This window comes from Bos mutus, chromosome 2, assembly GCF_027580195.1.
Source record: "Bos mutus isolate GX-2022 chromosome 2, NWIPB_WYAK_1.1, whole genome shotgun sequence".
NCBI classification, from domain to species: Eukaryota; Metazoa; Chordata; class Mammalia; order Artiodactyla; family Bovidae; genus Bos; species Bos mutus.
Genome location: NC_091618.1, coordinates 22285047 through 22304604, shown reverse-complemented (window position 1 = coordinate 22304604; position 19558 = coordinate 22285047). Strand labels below are relative to the sequence as shown.

The window sequence follows — 19558 nt, the reverse complement described above, 5'->3', positions numbered from 1 at the left end:
TTGCAACCACATGGACTGTAGCCCACCAGAGTCCTCTGTTCATGGAATTTTCCAGGCAAGAACACTAGAGTGGGTTGCCATTTCCTACTCCAGGGGATCTGCCTAACCCAGGGATCGAACCTACTTCTCCTGCATCGGCAGGCAGATTCTTTACCACTGTGCCACCTGGGAAGCACGAAATTGACATTCAGCAGCCAAATGAATTGATCAGAGGAAGTCTCTTCCCTGGGCATTTTTGTGCTTTCTTTTGCCTGCAAAACGAAGGCCAAACAATCCTTAGTCCAACATTCAACATAAATCCGTTTACTAGGGCTGCTGTAACAAAGTAAAGTAAAGCTAGATAGTTTAAAAACTAGAAAGTTATCTCACTGTTCAATATCAAGATGTTGGTGGTGGTTCTTCCTGAGGGCTCTGAAGAAGAGTCTGTTTCGTGTTGCTCTCCTGGCTCCCAGTGGCTTGCTGGCAGTTGGCATTCCGTGACTTATAGAAGCACTACTTCCATCACTGCCTTCCTCTTCACATGGTGCTTTCCCTTCACGTGTCTATGTCCAGATTTCACCTTTTTATAAGGACCCAGTCATACTGGTTTAGGTGGCCACCCTTCTGCAACAGGAACTCATCTTAACATCTTCAGTGATCGTATTTTCAAATAAGGTCATAGTATGAAGTACTGTGGGGATTCCCTGGTAGTTCATCTGGCGAAGAATCCGCCTGCAGTGTGGGAGACCTGGATTGGATTTCTGGGTTGAGAAGATTCCTTGGAGGAGGGCATGGCAATCCACTCCAGTATTCTTGCCTGGAGAATCCCAATGGACAGAGGAGCCTGGCGAGCTGCAGTCCACGGTGTCACAAAGAGTCGGACAGGACTGAGCAACTAAGCACAGCACAGCAGCACATGAGGTACTGAAAGCCAGGATTTCAACACACGAATTTGGAGGTAGCACAGTTTAATTCATAATAGAAAGCATGCCATAACCTGGCCACATATCAAAAAAATGCTGACTGACCTCCATACATACTATATTTGCCTGCCTTTTATATAAGCATAAAAGATATCAAACTGCCCTTTTCCATATTTATAGTTCTCAGGTCGTATTCTGCGTTCTTCATATGCATTCCTTGTCTCTTTCTCCATGACCCCTGCTATTCTGCCATCCCATTCCTGCTTAAAAGACTCTACTTCTCTGAACTTCTGTCATATCAGACCTTCATGCCCTTATTTGGGGTCTGCTAGTGGGGTTTAGTACTCTTGCCTGGAAAATCCCATGGACGGAGGAGCCTGGTAGGTGGCAGTCCATGGGGTCTCACAGAGTCAGACACGACTGAAGTGACTTAGCAGCAGCCGTGGGGTTTAGGGAGCAGATGCCCACAGGGGAAAGAGATGGCTTGAGTAGCCACATGATTTACCTCAATAAATCATCAGAATGGAATAGGCTATGTGAAGGAAAAGATGAAGTGAGCTGTGAAATGAAAAATAGAATTTAGCAAACTATACTGCACCTTAAAACTATAAGAACAACGGTGTTATCTTGTGTCTAGCATCTAAAATGAAGCATCTGGGACTTAGGTTCTGTGCTGGGTTGGAACATGGGCTGGAACATTGTCACTTCACATGTGCTCCTCCAAAGCCACTTGGAAAGGCTTGGTGGTAGCAGTAAATGCTTTATATTTATGGAGGAATCAGTATATGACAAAGGAATTTCCTGCCTTCCCATGTTCTAATTATCTAAAGATAAAACCTGGTATGAAGTATCAGTATTTCCATATTTGGGAGTAAATTTGTGTTAGAACGAGCTAAAAGACAGCTAGGTTGTCCCTTGTCACAAATAAAACCCAACAAAGCTAGCTCTGATGTTTAGTTCTCTATTCTCAGAACACATTCCTTGCAGATCATAATTTTTCATTTTCTTCCCACTTCAACTCACTAAACAGAATAAAAGTAATACTACAGGATAATTCTTTGAACTTCTCTCAGAAAAGAACAGCATTTCACCACCATTTTGAATAAACTTAAAGCAGCATGTCTGCAAGTCAAAATGAGGTTTTTTTCTAGACACAGACACTGGGCTATGTGCTTCATATACATCATCAGCTTTAGTCCACCTTCCAGATGAGGCTATGGAGGTTAAGTAAGGAACCCAATGCCAAAGAACTAGTAAGTGTCAGAAAGCATATCAAACCTAGACCTGTCTGTTTTTAAGCATTGCTTCATGTCAGCTCTCTTTTTTTAGGTAATTTATGGGTGAGAATTTCAGTCCAGATGACCACAGATGGTTAACTATGTCTCTTTCTTCCTCTCTCTGAACTTATGTAGACCATACATATACTGAAGTAACCAGGTAAAAACATGATTGCTTTCTTGTGATTTCATGCCCACCTTTTGATTTAGATCCTGAGTATGTTCTTAAACAGCAAGTTTCCCATCATAGCTTACTTTGTGTCTCCTCTTGGATCCTTTACAATGCCAAGTGCAGGACTGAGTGACTAGAAGGTGTGTTCAAACTATGGGTGGATTTTGAATTTTCAGTTTTACTGGGGACAAATGAGTTTTATTGCATATGGATAAATTTCATCTGAAAACCTCCACATTAAATAACGCCATGAGTATATATTGAGTATATATACATTGAGTATATATATATATATATATATATATATATTGAGTATATATACATTGAGTATATATACATTGAGTATATATTCAGTGCTATTACATTGATGTTAAGAACCTACCATAGAATAAAAAATTCTGGCAAGTGCGTTTGCTTTATCAAAGATAGACCCAGGCTCCCCTTTTCATAGAGCACTGCCTTTACTATGGCAGTATAGTGGCAGGCTCATCCCTGAACTCTAAACTGGGAATTCCAAGACCTTATTTGGCAAGAATTATAAAAGCATTGACAAATGACTGATGGTTTTATACAGGTCTTTCAGTTGATTTCATCCCTAAAGATAAAAATATCAAAATGTTTCAGTAGATAATAACTCACATTTCACATAATATCTTTCTTTGTTCTAAATGAAAGAATTAAAGCTGGTAGGTATTTCTAAAATATTATCATCATACATCCAAGGGTGAAATAAGGCAATCTAAATGATTTGTTCATTCATTTACTCATACACTCAAATCATTTGTTGAACACTGACCAATTTTTGGCATTAAGAATTTTGATAGAGGACTTCGCTGGCAGTCCAGTGGTTAAGACTCTGTTTCCAATGCAGGGAGCACAGGTTCAATACCTGGTTGGGGAACTAAGATACTGCATGCTGCAGGGCATGGCCCAGAAACAAACAAAAATAAAATAAAAGGAAACTTTCTTATTGAAAAAAAAGAAAAAGAATTATGATAGGGTATGCACATGCTTTGGAAGGACATTTGATTGTGCAACCAGGCCAGAATTAGAGTGTCAAGTAAGTCTTCCTGGGAAAAGTAATAAATGAATTGAGACTGATATGATGAGTAGAAGTTACCTAGGGTAAGATTCACTTCACTTCAACATTTTGGGTTTCCCTTATAGCTCAGCTGGTAAAGAATCCACCTGCAATGCAGGAGACCTGGGTTCAATCCCTGGTTTGGGAAGATCCCCTGGAGAAGGGAAAGGCTACCCACTTCAGTATGCTGGCCTAGAGAATTCCATGAACTGTATAGTCCAAGGGATCACAGAGTCAGACACGATTGAGCAACTTTCACTTTCATTTCAAGTTTACCAAAAGATTTACATCTTCTAGATGGGTGAAGGTAAGTTTGCCCAGACTTCTAAGAATCCTGCTCAGCTTGGGTAAATCTTACTTCTGATGGGAGATGCCTTGTGTAAAGAAAAATAGGAGAGCCCATTTCCCGTTGCATTATGTAAGAGTATGGAAATTTAGTTAACCTGAGGCCATCACTGAGGGACACATCCATTCCTTGCATACAAACAGATAACGTTCTGAGCCTGGAAGAGGAGCAAAACCTCTCACCAGGGACAGGTTCACAGCTATGTGTAGGGAATGACATGACCAGGACTTGAGTGCCATTTGCAGGCCAAACTTCAACTGAAAATATGCATTTGCTTATTGAGAAATATCACATGGAAAGGATTCTTGCACATGACTGTGGGGAATTCACCAAGCATTACCATGCCCCGCAATGAGGGTATATCTGGGCTACTGCCAGGTTTTTCTGGGATGATATCCTTCTGGATTGCCATGTGTTCATTAGGAATTTTCAGCTTTGACATGCCTACAGAATTAATCTGTATGAGTTCCAAGTCTTGTCTTGGGTTCGTGCAGTGATTTTTAGATTAAAAATATAAGTCACTGATGCTTATGATGTGATGTGCTGTGAGATGCCTCTCCCTAAAGTCTCCTGTGCTCACAACCCACTTCCTGTCTCTGTTCAAACTGGCACATAAATGGGTTGTTCCTGCCAAGTGAGGCAGTTAAAAGAGGAACAATAATTAATTTAAGTGGACTTAAGTCAACGTCATTTCGGAAAAGGTGACAGTGTGCCCCATGGGTGCTTGGCATCATGCACAAGTCCTGGGCTTGCAGTTAAGAGGCAATCCTTGTAGAAGCTGAATAATTCTTAAAATCAGATCTTAAATTCCAGGAACTTCAATGCTACTTTCCAATGATCACTTGGAATGATTCACAGTTGATGAATAACTGATTTTTTTCAAACATGATAATTTTTAAAAGTTACAGCTTTTACAACACATATTAATTTTCTTAAAGTTACTAAGCTATTTACTGATAAAATATTAAATTCTAGTGAAGATAATCCATTCAGCGAAAGATATAAAAAAGGACATGCATAATGTTTGCATAAGAACTTCATGACCTGATGGATTAGAGACAGAAGGCAGAGAACTAGGATTAGAAAATGAAGCTAAGACTAAACAAAGGGTAGAAAATGAATTAAGAGAGGGGAATAGTGAAGTGACGTTAAGTGAAGTCGCTCAGTTGTGGCCTACTCTTTGCGACCCCATGGACAGTAGCCTACCGGGCTCCTCCGTCCATGGGATTTTCCAGGCAAGAGTACGGGAGTGGGTTGCCATAGTTAGATACAAACAAGGAGTTAGACTCAAACAAGGAGTATGTCAGAGGTCATCTCGGTTCCAGAGACTGGAAACGGGAATCCTAGATACCCTAGGTCAAATGAAGGTAGCTAGTTAAAGATAAAGAGGTATGTTACAATCCAAAAGATACAAATATTGACAGATATCAAAGTAAACATTTAGAAAAAAATAGTCAGGGGCCCATAAGTCAACAGGAATCCGAGGGCAAGATGGAATAAGAAGGCTTATAAATTAGGTGAGATTAGGATTGAGATTTCAATGAGAAAGGCTAGTTTCACCCAAGTACAGAACTTCCATAAATCAAAGAATAAATACAGACTTGCTCAGGCAAAGAATGAATGATTGTACAAGAGTGCAGGAACTCAGAACCCAAGAAGTAAGGGAACAAGCTTCCACAATATGGCAGATGAGCTTCCAGGCTGGAGAATCTAGGCTAAGCGGCTGAGTAACAGGTAGAGAGAGGGACAACAGAGTTTGTACTAGTACAAGAGCTGTGTATGCCTAAGCTGCTGCCTGCAATTTCCTCTCTATAACAGAATAACCTCTGTGCATAAGTTTAGTCTCTCAAGGAGATTCACCTGACTGATGTGACAGTAATAAGAGATGGGATTTTCCAAAGTGTGTTCTGTGGAGTACTAGTCCTTTGGAAATGCTCTTTGCTTATAAACACTCTCTGATTTTTACTGTCAGGGGATGACACTGATATTGCCCTGTCTTTAGTATACGCGATGCACTTGCTCATATTAGAAGGTCTGAGAAGTTGTGTGTGTGTGTGTGGCGGGGGGGAACACATTAATTTTTATCCTGTATTTCTAAAATTCCTCATACGTACTTGTCAGAGCCTTTGTTGACCAACCAGCATGCCTACAAAGGAAACTGCTCTTTGGAAATGTATTTGGATGGGAAAAGCCTGACCTTAAATTATATCCCTGCCACTGCTTCTTGGCAAATTATTAATTTTTTGAGATTTAGTTTCTTCACCTATGATATCAAGGTAATTACTAATTTGATAGAGCTGTAGTAAGGCTTAATGAGATTTTACAAATGAAAGCATCCACCAAAGGTACTTAAATATCATTCCTTCTCTTTCCTAATGCATGCTCACACAGAATTTTAAAGTGTGGTACATATATGCAGAGGAATATTACTCAGCCATAAAAGTGAACAAAGCTGGGTCATTTGTAGAGATGTAGATAGACCTAGAGTCTGTCATACGGAGTAAAGTACAGAAAGAGAAAAACAAATAATGTATATTAATGTACATATGTGGAATCTAGAAAAAGGTACAGACGAACTTATCTGCAGGGCAGCAATAGATGTTTAGAAAATGAATGTGTGGACAAGGGAGTGGGGAAAGGGATAGGATGAATTGGAAAACTGAGACTGACATGCGTGCACTGCCATGTGTAAAACAGATAGCTAGGGGGAAGCTGCTGTATGATGCAGGGACTCAGCTCGGTGCTCTACGGTGACCTAGAGGGGTGGGATGGGGGAGGTTGGAGGGAGGTCTAAGAGGGAGGGGTATAGGTATACATATGTCTGATTCACTTCATTGTGTATCAGAATATAACACAACTTGTAAAGCAACTATATCCACCCCCTCCTATAGAAAAAAAAAAAAAAAAAAAAGACTCCAGGTACATAGCTCTGGGAGCAGACATAATGTGCCAAGCAAGGGACCTCTGTGATGCTCTACAAGCAGAAGTTCCTTTACACATCAATACTTGTGGCATGAGTAGAACTAATTCCTGGGTCTGGGGCAAAATGATGGTCTGATTCACATTTGGTACCGTAGCAAGAAAAAAGATAAATGTATAATCTCATTAAAAATAGAACTAGACCTTCAAGAAACTATCTTTAAAATAATAACCTCCTGTTTATCATTGTGCCATCTATGTTTGCTTAGAACTACATACAAATATTATACATAGAGTTTTGAATTTTCTTTTAAGGAGCAGCTGCATATTCATTTTTCCACACAATTTAGACCTTTTCCCCTTTGGACTGGTGAAGTACTTTTATGAAATGCTTCCTCAGACTTAAAAGGAATAATCATTAGCCATATAGATATGGGAATTACCTGGTGGCTCAGACTGTAAAGAATCTTCCTGCAATGCAAAAGATGCAGGTTTGATGCCAGGGTCAGGAAGATCCCCTACAGAAGGGAATAGTTACCCACTCCAGTATTCTAGCCAGGAGAACTCCATGGACAGAGGAGCCTGGAGGGCTACAGTTCATGGGGTCACAAAGAATTAGACATGATTGAGAGACATCCTGGAATGCGAAGTCAAGTGGGCCTAGGAAGCATCACTACAAACAAAGCTATGGAATTCCAGTTGAGCTATTTCAAGTCCTAAAAGATGATGCTATGAAAGTGCTGCACTCAATATGCCAGCAAATTTGGAAAACTCAGCAGTGGCCACAGGACTTGAAAAGGTCAGTTTTCATTCCAATCCCAAAGAAAAGCAATGCCAAAGAATGTTTGAACTGCTGTGCAATTGTATTCATCTCACACACTAGCGAAGTAATACTCAAAATCCTCCAAGCCAGGCTTTGCCAGTATGTGAACCATGTGCAAGCTGGATTTAGAAAAGGCAGAGGAACCAGGGATCAAATTGCCAGCATCCATTGGATCATAGGAAAAGCAAAAGAGTTCTGAAAAAAATCTACTTCTGCTTTATTGACTACGTGAAAGCCTTTGACTGTGTAGATCACAACAAACTGTGGAAAATTCTTCAAGACATGGGAATACCAGACTGCCTTACCTGCCTCCTGAGAAATCTGAATGCAGATCAAGAAGCAGCAGTTAGAACTGGACATGGAACAGACTGGTTCCAAATCAGGAAGGAGTACATCAAGGCTGTATATTGTCACCCTGCTTATTTAACTTATATGTAGAGGGCATCATAAGAAATGCTGGGCCGGATGAAGCCCAAGCTGGAATCAAGATTGCTGCGAGAAATATCAATAACCTCAGACATGCAGATGACATTACCCTTATGGCAGAAAGCGAAGAAGAACTAAAGAGACTCTTGATGAATGTGAGGAGAGTGAAAAAGCTGGCTTAAAACTCAGCATTCAGAAAACTAAGATCATGGCATCCAGTCCCATCATTTCATGGCAAATAGATGGGGAAACAATGGAAACAGTGAGAGATTTTGTTTTTTGGGGCTCCAAAATCACTGCAGATGGTGATTGCAGCCATGAAATTAGAAGACGCTTGCTCCTTGGAAGAAAAGCTATGACCAACCTAGACAGCATATTAAAAAGCAGAGACATTACTTTCCCAACAAAGGTCCATCCAGTCAAAGCTATGATTTTTCCAGTAGTCATGTATGGATGTGAGATTTGGACTATAAAGAAAGCTGAGTGCTGAAGAATTGATGCTTTTGAACTGTGGTGTTGGAGAAGACTCTTGAGAGTCCCTTGGACTGCAAGGAGTCCAACCAGTCCATCCTAAAGGAAGTCAGTCTTGAATATTCATTGGAAGGACTGATGCTGAAACTGAAACTCCAATACTTTGGCCACCTGATGCCAAGAACTGACTCACTGGAAAAGACCCTGATGCTGGGAAAGATTGAGGGCAGGAGGAGAAGGGGACATCAGAGGATGAGATGGTTGGATTGCATAACCGACTCAATCTGAGTAGGCTCTGGGAGTTGGTGATGGACAGGGAAGCCTGGTGTGCTGCAGTCCATGACGTCACAAAGAGTCGGACATGACTGAGTAACTGAACTGAACTGAACTGAGAAACAAACACTATCACTCTCACTTTCATAGAAAGATATGTAAGAGAATTAAACACTTGCAGAAATCACATTCTTGGTTTTGTGTGATCTGCTGGCTCCCAAGAAGTTTAATACTTTTCTTTGCACCGTCTTGTGCCAAAGCAAGATGGCAAATGCTAGTTGGATTCAAGCAATCTCAATGGGCAGTTCATGTTGGATGAGTTAAAATTAGTGGTAATCATCTCACATTATACTTTTTTCAGATGACCTTGGAATTATTTTAAAAGACTCAAACTCTGTGTACTCAAAAGGCAGTCAACTACTCAGAATTATCTTTCATTCCATTGATTCTCAGGGAAACTTTTTTCTTCTCTCAGTTATGGCATTACCGACACTTCCCATAGAAACTCCACAAATGTGCTCTTATGCCAACCTAGCCAGAATCAATATGAGTTAAATTATGTGCGCTGGCAGCTACGCCCACCCTGAGTTCAGTGTTTTTCTCTCTTAATGCACATGCTGTCTGTGTCCCATGCCATCTGTGGTATTTTTAAATGATGTGAACATATATGAATATTAAAATGTGATGCAGACTGAAGTGCTTCTAAAATGTAATGTCTTGCTGCAAAGATTTTCAAAAAAGCCTATATACATGTCTCAATTATTTGATTTATTATTTTTATACATACACACATAAAGGTGACTGAGTAATATAAAATGTAGGAGTCAAAATGAGAATAATATGTGTTCAATTACATTTACTTGGAGTTAACTTTTTGAGAAATGTGGATCTCTAGAATTTTTACATGCTTCCCTGGTGGTTCAGTGGTAAAGAATCTGCCTGCCAATGCAAGAGACCCATGTTCAATTCCTGGGTCAGGAAGATCCCCTGGAATAGAAAATGGCAACCCACTTCAATATTCTTGCCTAGGAAATCCCATGGACAGAGGAACCTGGAGAGCTACGGTCCATGGGGTTACAAGAATTAGACATGACCTAAGAGAATGAACAAAAACAACAGCAAGAATTTTGTGGCTGTGAGGAAGGGAAAGTGGATTTCTGAGTTTATTTCAGTCATCATGGGCCAAGTGTTACTGAAACAATATCACCTTCCTATCAATTTTGTTGCCAAGTTAAAATGTCAAGGTGAAACAACACAAAATCTTAGCAACACAGATAATTTGCCAACCTAGTTTGGTAATATATGTTAAAAACTGATACCACTTATTTATGTTATTCATCAGTTTCTTCTATCAAGCTTCAAAAAGTAATTTTAAAAACCTGCAGCATTTTCCTCCTCTATCCCTATAATGGCACAAACGATATACATTGAAAAATAAAGTCATTCCATGTTTTATGTTATTGACCTAGATATTAGCTATGCTAATTTATGAAAAAAAATATGTTTTGCTAAAAAAAAATATACAGGTATATCACTGAAATGTTCTGCAGCAAAACATTAAAAAACATGTTTGAGTTACTCATAACATCTGCAGATGTTTCAACCACTCTTACTAGAAAATGTTGATGTCTTTACTATACACAATTTTTCCAAAATACTACATACACCAGATTGCTAATTGTATCAAAATTTTGTTCAATATTTTAGAGAACAACAAAACTTGTACCAAATGAACATAAAAATGTTCATTTTTTTGAAAATATCTCATGAAAAATATCTCATTCATTGATATTTCTGGTGCTTCACTTGAGTTTGAATTTATATCAAAACAGCAAAAAGATCTTAGAATTAAGGAATAACTAAGTTTCAGGGGTACCATCTGGAAGAGACTGTGCTTTTCTCTTACTCCACTTTTTGACACTGGATGTGATACATTTATATATTTTAATCCAGAGTCATGTGCATATTGGGGTTTGAATTAACTGAATTCTGATGTGAATGGCTAACCTGTGGTTTATGTGACCTGTGGTACCTCTTAAAATGAGACTATAGAGGACGAGGTGGTTGAACAGCGTCACTGACTCAATGGACATGCATTTGAGCAAACTCCAGGAGATGGTGAAGGACAGGGGAGCATGGTGTGCTGCAGTTGGTGAGGTGGCAAAGAGTCAGACATGACTGAGCAACTGAACAACAAAATATATATACACATAGGTATATACAACACACACACACACATATATAGACATACATGTATATATATGTGTGTGTATAACTTAAAATCTGAGTATCCCAATTTAATACTAGGCTGAAACAAAAATGAATTAGAATATCTTATAAAATATAGAAAAGAAGACATTAAGAATAAACATATTAGTTAAAGAGATGTATAGACATATATATGCAAGTTAATTTTTTCCAAAATTTTTAAATAAAATATTTTATTTATTTAATTACTTATTAGTTAAAATATCCAGTCTTACCTTAAGCTCTAACTTTTTTTTTGTCTAAATTTTCTAATCTATAAAATTAGTACCAAATTTACAGAATTATTATTGTAATTGCAAATGACTTAGAAAGTATATAAGACTAAGAAAGCATTAAAGAATATTGGCTCCCACAATTTTCCATTTGCTTATTTATTTATTAACTCATTCATTCACTGAATCAATTATCCTCTACTGAATCTGGGACACAGAATCAAATTATTCTCTCCAGTGTGAATAACTAATTTTACCAGGTAAAATTATATATATGTGAGTAGTACCAGGTAGAATTATATCAAATGTGAGAAAACAATTACTGGTTCACTTGAAAGTGAGAAAATATGAAGTTACCTAGAACCACAGAGGAAGAAAGTACTAGCTGAAGAAGAGCCAGAATGAGAAGACCCAATACCATGGTGTTCACAAATATTAACCATTTTTAGTAGTGTTTCATTGTAAGATCCAATTACATAATACTGATTTATTAAAAAGTGCATACATGCTCAGTCACCAAATCATGTCTGATTGTTTGTAACCCCATGGACTGTAGCCCTCCAGGCTTCTCTGTCCACAGGATGTGCCAGGCAAGAATACTGAAGAGGGTTGCCCTTTCCTTCTCCAGGGGATCTTCCCCACCCAGGAACTGAACCCATGCCTCCTGCATTGGCAAGGGGATTCTTTATATACTTCAAGGCAATTAAAATTTCCCTGTTAAGTTGTGAAGTAGTCAGTACACAGCAGCAGGGTTTTTAACAGAGCCACAAGGATTACTCCTGCAGCCGTTACCTTTGGCTGCTAAGGAGACAATGAACCCAAACGGATTCAGACAGTTCATTACATGTACAGACCATGAACGCAAGATCAGAATGGTGTTTGCTCCCCATGGTCCTAGTCCCAGAGAAAGCTTTGAACCAAAGAAGCCATATGAGAGAAAGTGCAAGCTGGATCTTTTCCACTGAGAAAACACCACCAAGCTACAGTGAGTTTTTCAGACCTATACAGAATCTGACAGCTATAGCCTAGGATCAGTGAGGCCGTAGCAAGACTAATGAGAAACTGCCCCATGGCAGCTTCTCATCAGACTGCTTACCTCCACTGACTGTAGCAGAAATCGACAGATGCTGGGCCAAGACTCTGGGAAGACTGTGGTCCAGCCTTGACCACGTAGCCCCAATGGAGACATGCAAGGTCATCGGGACACCTCCTGCTGTAGATGTGCCCTTTCACCCCTGGATTGACCCCATTGTTCTTTGGAGGGTAGCCCAGCCTCCCTCAGGTTTGTTTAAAAACACTTTTTACTATAAAGTCCATTTATAAATTATTTATATATAAACTTGCTAGTCTTAAAATATTATAACATTTGATACTAATATCAAATAAATGTGAACTTCATTACCTAGATAGTTCAATATTGAGACAATAAAAATTATCTAAAAATGAAGTAATTTGAGTTGCAAACCCCAAACCTGCTGTGAAATGCTAGTACTGAAGAAGAACTCTAATAAGAGAACATACATAAGTAATGTTGAGTACATTCCAAACATGAGGACTAGAATCTTAAATCTACTGTCAATTCTTTAAATTATATAGAATGGATGAAAAAAATGAGGCAAAATGATTAGATAAAAGGGGTCAAAAGATCAAATAGAATAAATCTATGCTGCTCAGAGCCCTAATCGGGAAGAAACTTGGCAATGGCCAGGGAACAGTAAAATCAATGTTTTCTACCATCCACTGCATCATTTATGCTTAATTCAATATGAACAATTTGAACTTGTCGTTCCCTAGCCAAGAGATTATAAACGAAGATGGTGCATACAGTGAGAGCAGTTCCAAACAGCTGTTCAAACAAATGTAATTTCTGAAAATGTTCTTGATGTTCTTTGGTCTGAGGTTTAGTTTAAAAGGAACTCAGGTGAGGATTCCATTTGAAGTGGAATTTAGGAAGACTGAACTTGTGATGAAAAAGCAAATGAACCTGGGAAGCTGTCCCACTCTGTTGCCACCTGAGGTTGGCCTTTTCAGCTTTGCTGGCAAAATACAAGCTCACGGCCACGGCTGGTTAGTGACGGATTCAGCTCTATAGAAGAAATATAGAGTAAGAAAGAATTTTGGTAGGAAAAAAAGAAACAAGGGAGACGAAGAAAGCAGGCCACGCGGAGGAATTGGCATCTCTTCAGCCAGTTAACACACCACCTCCTGCTTTTGAGGACACAAACTGTAATCCAGTGACAGTCATCAATAATTGTTAAAGATCTGGAAAAGCGATGCCATTGTGGTAGTGGAGGGTCACGCTGGAAAGAGATAGGAGGAACTGTAGGCAACAAAGAATGGTTTAAATACAAATATTCAGGGGATGGGGAGCAGGGAAAGATGCTAGATTGCTTAAAGTGTTAGTCATTCAGTCAAGTCCGACTCTTTGTGACCCCATGGACTATAGCCCACCAGGCTCCAATGTCCATGGAATTTTCCAGGCAAGAATAACAGAGTGGGTTGCCATTTCCTTCTCCAGGGGATATTCCTGACCCAGGGATCAAACATGGGTCTCTTGCATTGCAGGCAGATTCTTTACCATCTTAGTTACCAGGGAAGCCCTAGATTATTTGAGCAGATATCTTTCTTTTAATGAAATAATTTATGTGCTCATTCCTTCCTTATTGACTTTTAAAAGGTATATGAATAAATTTGTCCTTAAAAAAAATCTCTTAGGGATTTCCCTGGTAGTCAAGTAGCAAAGACTCCATGCTCACACTGCAGGGGGCTCAGGTTTGATCCCTGGCCAGGGAACTAGATCCACACTGCAACTGAGAGCTTGCATGCAACAAATAAAACCCAGTGCAGCCAAATGAATAAATAAAATTTAAAAAACCAAAAAAAAAAACCTCTTAAACTAAAATTATAGGAAATGAATTCTTCTACTCTATTGATTTTTAGAACTCAAATAATATATGTGTTCACATCTCTGGTGAATGGGCATAGGTGCATCCAGGTCTAAATATTCCCAGTCATGATGGGTCTCATTTCCTCCAGGAAGGCTCACACATTAAGCTATACACCTTCCAAGCTATCAAATTATCATCACTGTTTAGAAGCACTGAGTCATGACAAGCCATCATCTTTGTCATGCTTCAGAATCAAAATTATCCAGCAGATTCAGTGAGCAAGTTCTAAGTTTAGGTTGTTAATTTTCAAATTGGTTTGCAAACTGTGAGCTTTGTTTCTGCTCATTGCCCTTGTGGTTGGTATACATTCAGATCTCCATCTATTCTGGTGAGTAAAAAGGACGCGTGTGTGTTTATGATCGAGCACTTCTACACAAATTGCATGGTGAATTCCTTGGGGACAGTATCTGTTACAGCATTTCATTGCATCTCTTAGTATTCAACATAACATGCTGAATATATACATTTAATAATGAGGAAAGAGAAGAGCCAAACAGATACATATTTGTTGAACATGTGCTATGTGACATATACTCTGCAGGTCATAAAATGGCAAAACAGAAGAGTGGAAAGTTTTATATTGTGATAGTAGGTGTCCATGCACTAGCGGTTATTTATCTTTGAGTCTAATTACCTTGACTGAATAAGAGAAGTAATAGTACTGACCTCACAAGAAAGGGTCAAATGAAAACAGCATGTATTCTATATAGTATAAACTCTAATATGCTATGCAAATAAGGAGAGTTCTTATAATACTATAGAGATGAGATGTGGTCCACTGGGAAGAAAACTTTACCATATATTTGAAGACATGAGAGCTGATTCTTGATACAGCAAAAAATATGCAGTGATAAGTCATGTAACAAGGAGATCATTTAATGTATGTAAGTAAAGCAAAAGCAAACTACAATCTAGACTAGTTTCTTTACAAATGTATTTTCATTTTTAAACACTATTTTCTACTTTGTACCCAAGGAAAGGAGATATCTCTCAATTCATAGCACCTAATCCAGACCTCACATTTTTCCGTGTACCATAACCAGTTCTTACAATCTGATGCCTAATAAGTATTTGTTAGGTACCAGTTTTGTAGGACACACTGTGTGGAATCAGAGAAAGATAACACGAAGTCTTGTTCCTTACCTTAAGGACATTTTTGGGGAGAGATGGAAAAGAAGGTGACACAGACATTAGAAATAAAGAATGCAACACCATTAAGGAAAATGCTTGGTGTAGGCACAGACTCGAGGGTATGAGGAGAGGTATGTGCTGGAAATGTGACTTCAGTAGGAATGACTCAGCTAGAAAAATAGATTTAGTGGAATACTTCTAACATCAGTAAATATGAACCGTGAAACACATGAGATGTGCTTTTGTTTCTGAGGAAACTGGTCTGGATTTTAGCAGTGATGGCAAACCCAACTCAAAATGTCCTAGTGGGATTCTTTTTTTGCTCAGTTAAAATGAAATTCACAAAATAGAACTGGCTTCAGCTCAAAGGATGGTGCCTGAAGAAGCAGACGACAGTGATTAAGGCTGTCCTCCTGGAATCGCGTTTCTAAGGTTCTAACCCCTAGTTTTGTCTCTTGATGACTGTATGTCTCTTCAGTTCAGTTCAATTCAGTCCAGTCACTCAGTCATGTCCAACTCTTTGCAACCCCATGGACTGCAGCACGCCAGGCCTCCCTGTCCATCACCAACTCCTGGAGTTTACTCAAATTCATGTCCATTGAGTCTGTGATACCATCCAGCCATATCATCCTCCATCATCCCCTTCTCCTCCTGCCTTCAATCTTTCCCAGCATCAAGGTCTTTTCCAATGAGTCAGTTCTTCACATCAGGTGGCCAAAGTACTGGAGTTTCAGCTTCAGCATCAGTACTTACAATGAATATTCAGCACTGATTTCCTTTAGGATGGGCTTGTTGAATCTCCTTGCAGTCCAAGGGACTCTTAAGAGTCTTCTCCAACACCACAGTTCAAAAGCATCAATTCTTCGGCACTCAACTTTATAGTCCAACTCTCACATGCATACAAGACTACTGGAAAAACCATAGCTTTGACTAGACGGATCTTTGCTGATAAAGTAATGTCTCTGCTTTTTAATGTGCTGTCTAGGTTGGTCAAAACTTTTCTTCTAAGGAGGAGCAAGCATCTTTTAATTTAATGCCAAGTGTGTCTCTTGGCACCCTTTAAAAATTGTGCACCTGTTTCCTCAGCTGTAAAACAGGAATAGGATTGTTGCAACCAACACAAAGTATTCCCCCATGTCTAGCAATTCCTGATTCAGGACGATCCCTTGCAGGAGGGCATGGCAACCCACTGTAGTATTCTTGATGGGAGAATTCCATGGACAGAGGAGCTTGGCATGCTGCAGTCCGTGGGGTGATGGAAAGTCAGAAGCAACTTAGAATGAGCCTGAGTGCTTAGAACAATGCCCATGACATCATAAATGGTCCATGAGTGTTAACTTTAGCTGTTAGGATCCAGTCTCTCAAGATTTTTTCCATGTCTCAAGAACAAAGAGGTGTCTAAAAGCTCCCAGATGAGGACCAATGGAAAGAGAGTGTCCTTTTCCAGGTCATGGCTTTGATTGGTCATCCTTAAATATGGCCGGAAAAATACCATGTTCTGAACAAGCCTGAATGCTTTGCATGGAATATCCTTGGAATAATGTGAAAAAATAACCCTTAGAGGAGGGGGTTGAGAAAGTTTTCAAAAAGCAAAATAGTGCTGTGAACACATAAATGACTAAATCAGTTCAGTTCAGTTCAGTTGCTCAGTCGTGTCTGTCTCTTTGTGACCCCACTGACTGCAGCACGCCAGGCCTCCCTGTCTATCATCAACTCCCAGAGCTTGCTCAAACTCATGTCCACTGAGTTGGTGATGCCATTCAACCATCTCATCCTCTGTCATCCCTTCTACTCCCACCTTCAATCTTTACCAGCATCAGAGTCTTTTCCAGTGAGTCAGCTCTTCTCATCAGGTGGCCAAAGTATTGGAGTTTCAGCTTCAGCATCAGTCCCTCCAATGAATATTCAGGACTGATTTCCTTTAGGATGGACTGATTTGATCTCCTTGCAGCCCGAGGGACTCTCAAGACTCTTCTCCAACACCACAGTTCAAAAGCATCAATTCTTTGGTGCTCTTCTTTCTTTATGGTGTAACTGACATCCATATATGACTACTGGAAAAACCATAGCTTTGACTTTATAAATGGACCTTCGTTGGCAAAGTAAGTTTCTCCTTTTTAATATACTGTCTATGTTGGTCATAGTTTTTCTTCTAAGGAGCAAGGGTCTTTTAATTTCATGGCTGCACTCACCATCTGCCGTGATTTTGGAACCCAAGAAAATAAAGTCTCTCACTCTTTCCTTTGTTTACCCCTCTATTTGCTATGCAGTAATAGGATCATATGCCATGATCTTTGTTTTTTGAATGTTAAGCTTTAAGCCAACTTTTTCACTCTCCTCTTTCATTTTCATCAAGAGGCTCTTTAGTTCTTCCTCACTTTCTGCCATATGGGTGATGTCATCTGCATATCTGAGGTTATTGATATTTCTCCTGGCAATCTTGATTATCTTGTGCTTCATCCAGCCTGGCATTTCTCATGATGTACTCTGCATATAAGTTAAATAACCAGGGGACCAATGTACTCCTTTCCCTATTTGGAACCAGTCTGTTGTTCCATGTCCAGTTCTAACTGCTGCTTCTTGACTTGCATACAGATTTCTCAAGAGGCAGATCAGGTGATCTGGTATTCCCATCTCTTTCAGCATTTTCCACAGCTTGTTGTGATCTACACAGTCAAAGGCTTTCGTGTAATTAATAAAGCAGAAGTAGATGCTTTTCTGGAACTCTCTTGCTTTTTCTATGATCCAATGGATGCTGGCAATTTGATCCCTGGTTCCTCTGCCTTTTTAAAATCCAGCTTGAATATCTGGAAGTTCACAGTTCATGTACTTTTTAAGCCTGGCTTGGAGAATTTTTTGAGTATCACTTTGCTAGCGTGTGAGATGAGTGCAATTGTGCAGTAATTTGAACATTCTTTGGCATTGCCTTTCTTTGGGATTGGAATGAAAACTGACCTTTTCCAGTCCTGTGGCCAGTGCTGAGTTTTCCAAATTTGCTGGCATATTGAGTGCAGCACTTTCACAGCATCATCTTTTAGGATGACTAAATACTAGGTAATAAATGCAATGAGTTACTTTTGCAAGCTTTAAAGGGAATAGTAAAAATAAATTAATTAAATTAAACAGGAAAGTTGGAATCAGGTTGTGAAAGTATTTGATTTTTGGCATTGGAGAGAATAGGTGAACAATAGGAGGAGACACTGAGGACAGAAGATCCAACTACAGCTGCCAGGCACCAGAAAGATAAGGAATTTCTGGGATCAGTTTGAAACTCTCCATGATCTGTTCTTGTCCACAGTGAATGACAAGAGCTTTATCTGATTTCAGATGCCCTTGATCTTTCAATATTAATATTTGCCTTGTTTATATAATATGTATATATGTATGTGTGTTTGTGTGTGTGTGTGTGTGTGTATATATATATATATATATATATATATATATGAACCCAAAATATATCTGTTTTATGCAGAGCATAATTTCATTGCAGTTAAGTGAAATCAAAGAGGTTTTTTTCTTACACTGTGAAGATTTGGATGTGCCCAAGCTCTGTCACTGTGTGTAAGAGTAAATTAGAGAATGGAAATTATTGCTCTTCCTTTCAAAATAAAATTGGATACAGGATGAATGCATTTACCAGACCAAGCAGATGATGTACACATTATGGAAACCATTACGAAGACTTTAATTTGAAGTACCAGGTGGACCACTTTAATGCTGATAGAAACCTCTGGCTAATTCTAGTTCAAATGATCATGAAACCTCACATGGCTCACATTTCTCATTTTACTCAAGTACACATTTCTGTAGCATTTAATAAAAATAAGAAAAAAATAACAGACCAAGTAATGTTTTTCTTAGCTTCAAAACTGTTACATGATGTGTTAATATGAATAGAAAGTTGGTTCTTTTATAGTTTCATTCAACAAACATTTTTCGAATTTCTTCCAAACCATATGTTCCTGCATTGTTTTATTAATCCATTAACTTGTATAATCATCACAGTAACTGTGCAATAAGTACACTAACCTCACTTTCTCCTCTATCCATATATGTATCCATACATAACTTGTAGTAAGAAATATTAAATGGTCTGCTGCTTCTGCTGCTCAGTCGCTTCAGTCATGCCCAACTCTTTCTGACCCTAGGGACTGTAGCCCTCCAGCTCCTCTGTCTTCCATTATCTCCTGGAATTTGTTCAAATTCATATCCATTGAGTCGGTGATGCTATCTAACCATTTCATCCTCTTCCAACCCCTTCTCCTTTTGCCTTTAGTCTTTCTCAACATCAGGGTCTTTTCCAATGAGT

The 19558-nt window shown here is 39.1% G+C and overlaps 1 protein-coding gene across 1 annotated transcript in view; it reads left to right on the top strand.

Annotated features, from left to right (window-relative positions):
- NYAP2 (neuronal tyrosine-phosphorylated phosphoinositide-3-kinase adaptor 2) overlaps positions 1-19558 on the top strand; it is a 307287-nt gene that overhangs the window by 30711 nt on the left and 257018 nt on the right. The window lies entirely within an intron of this gene.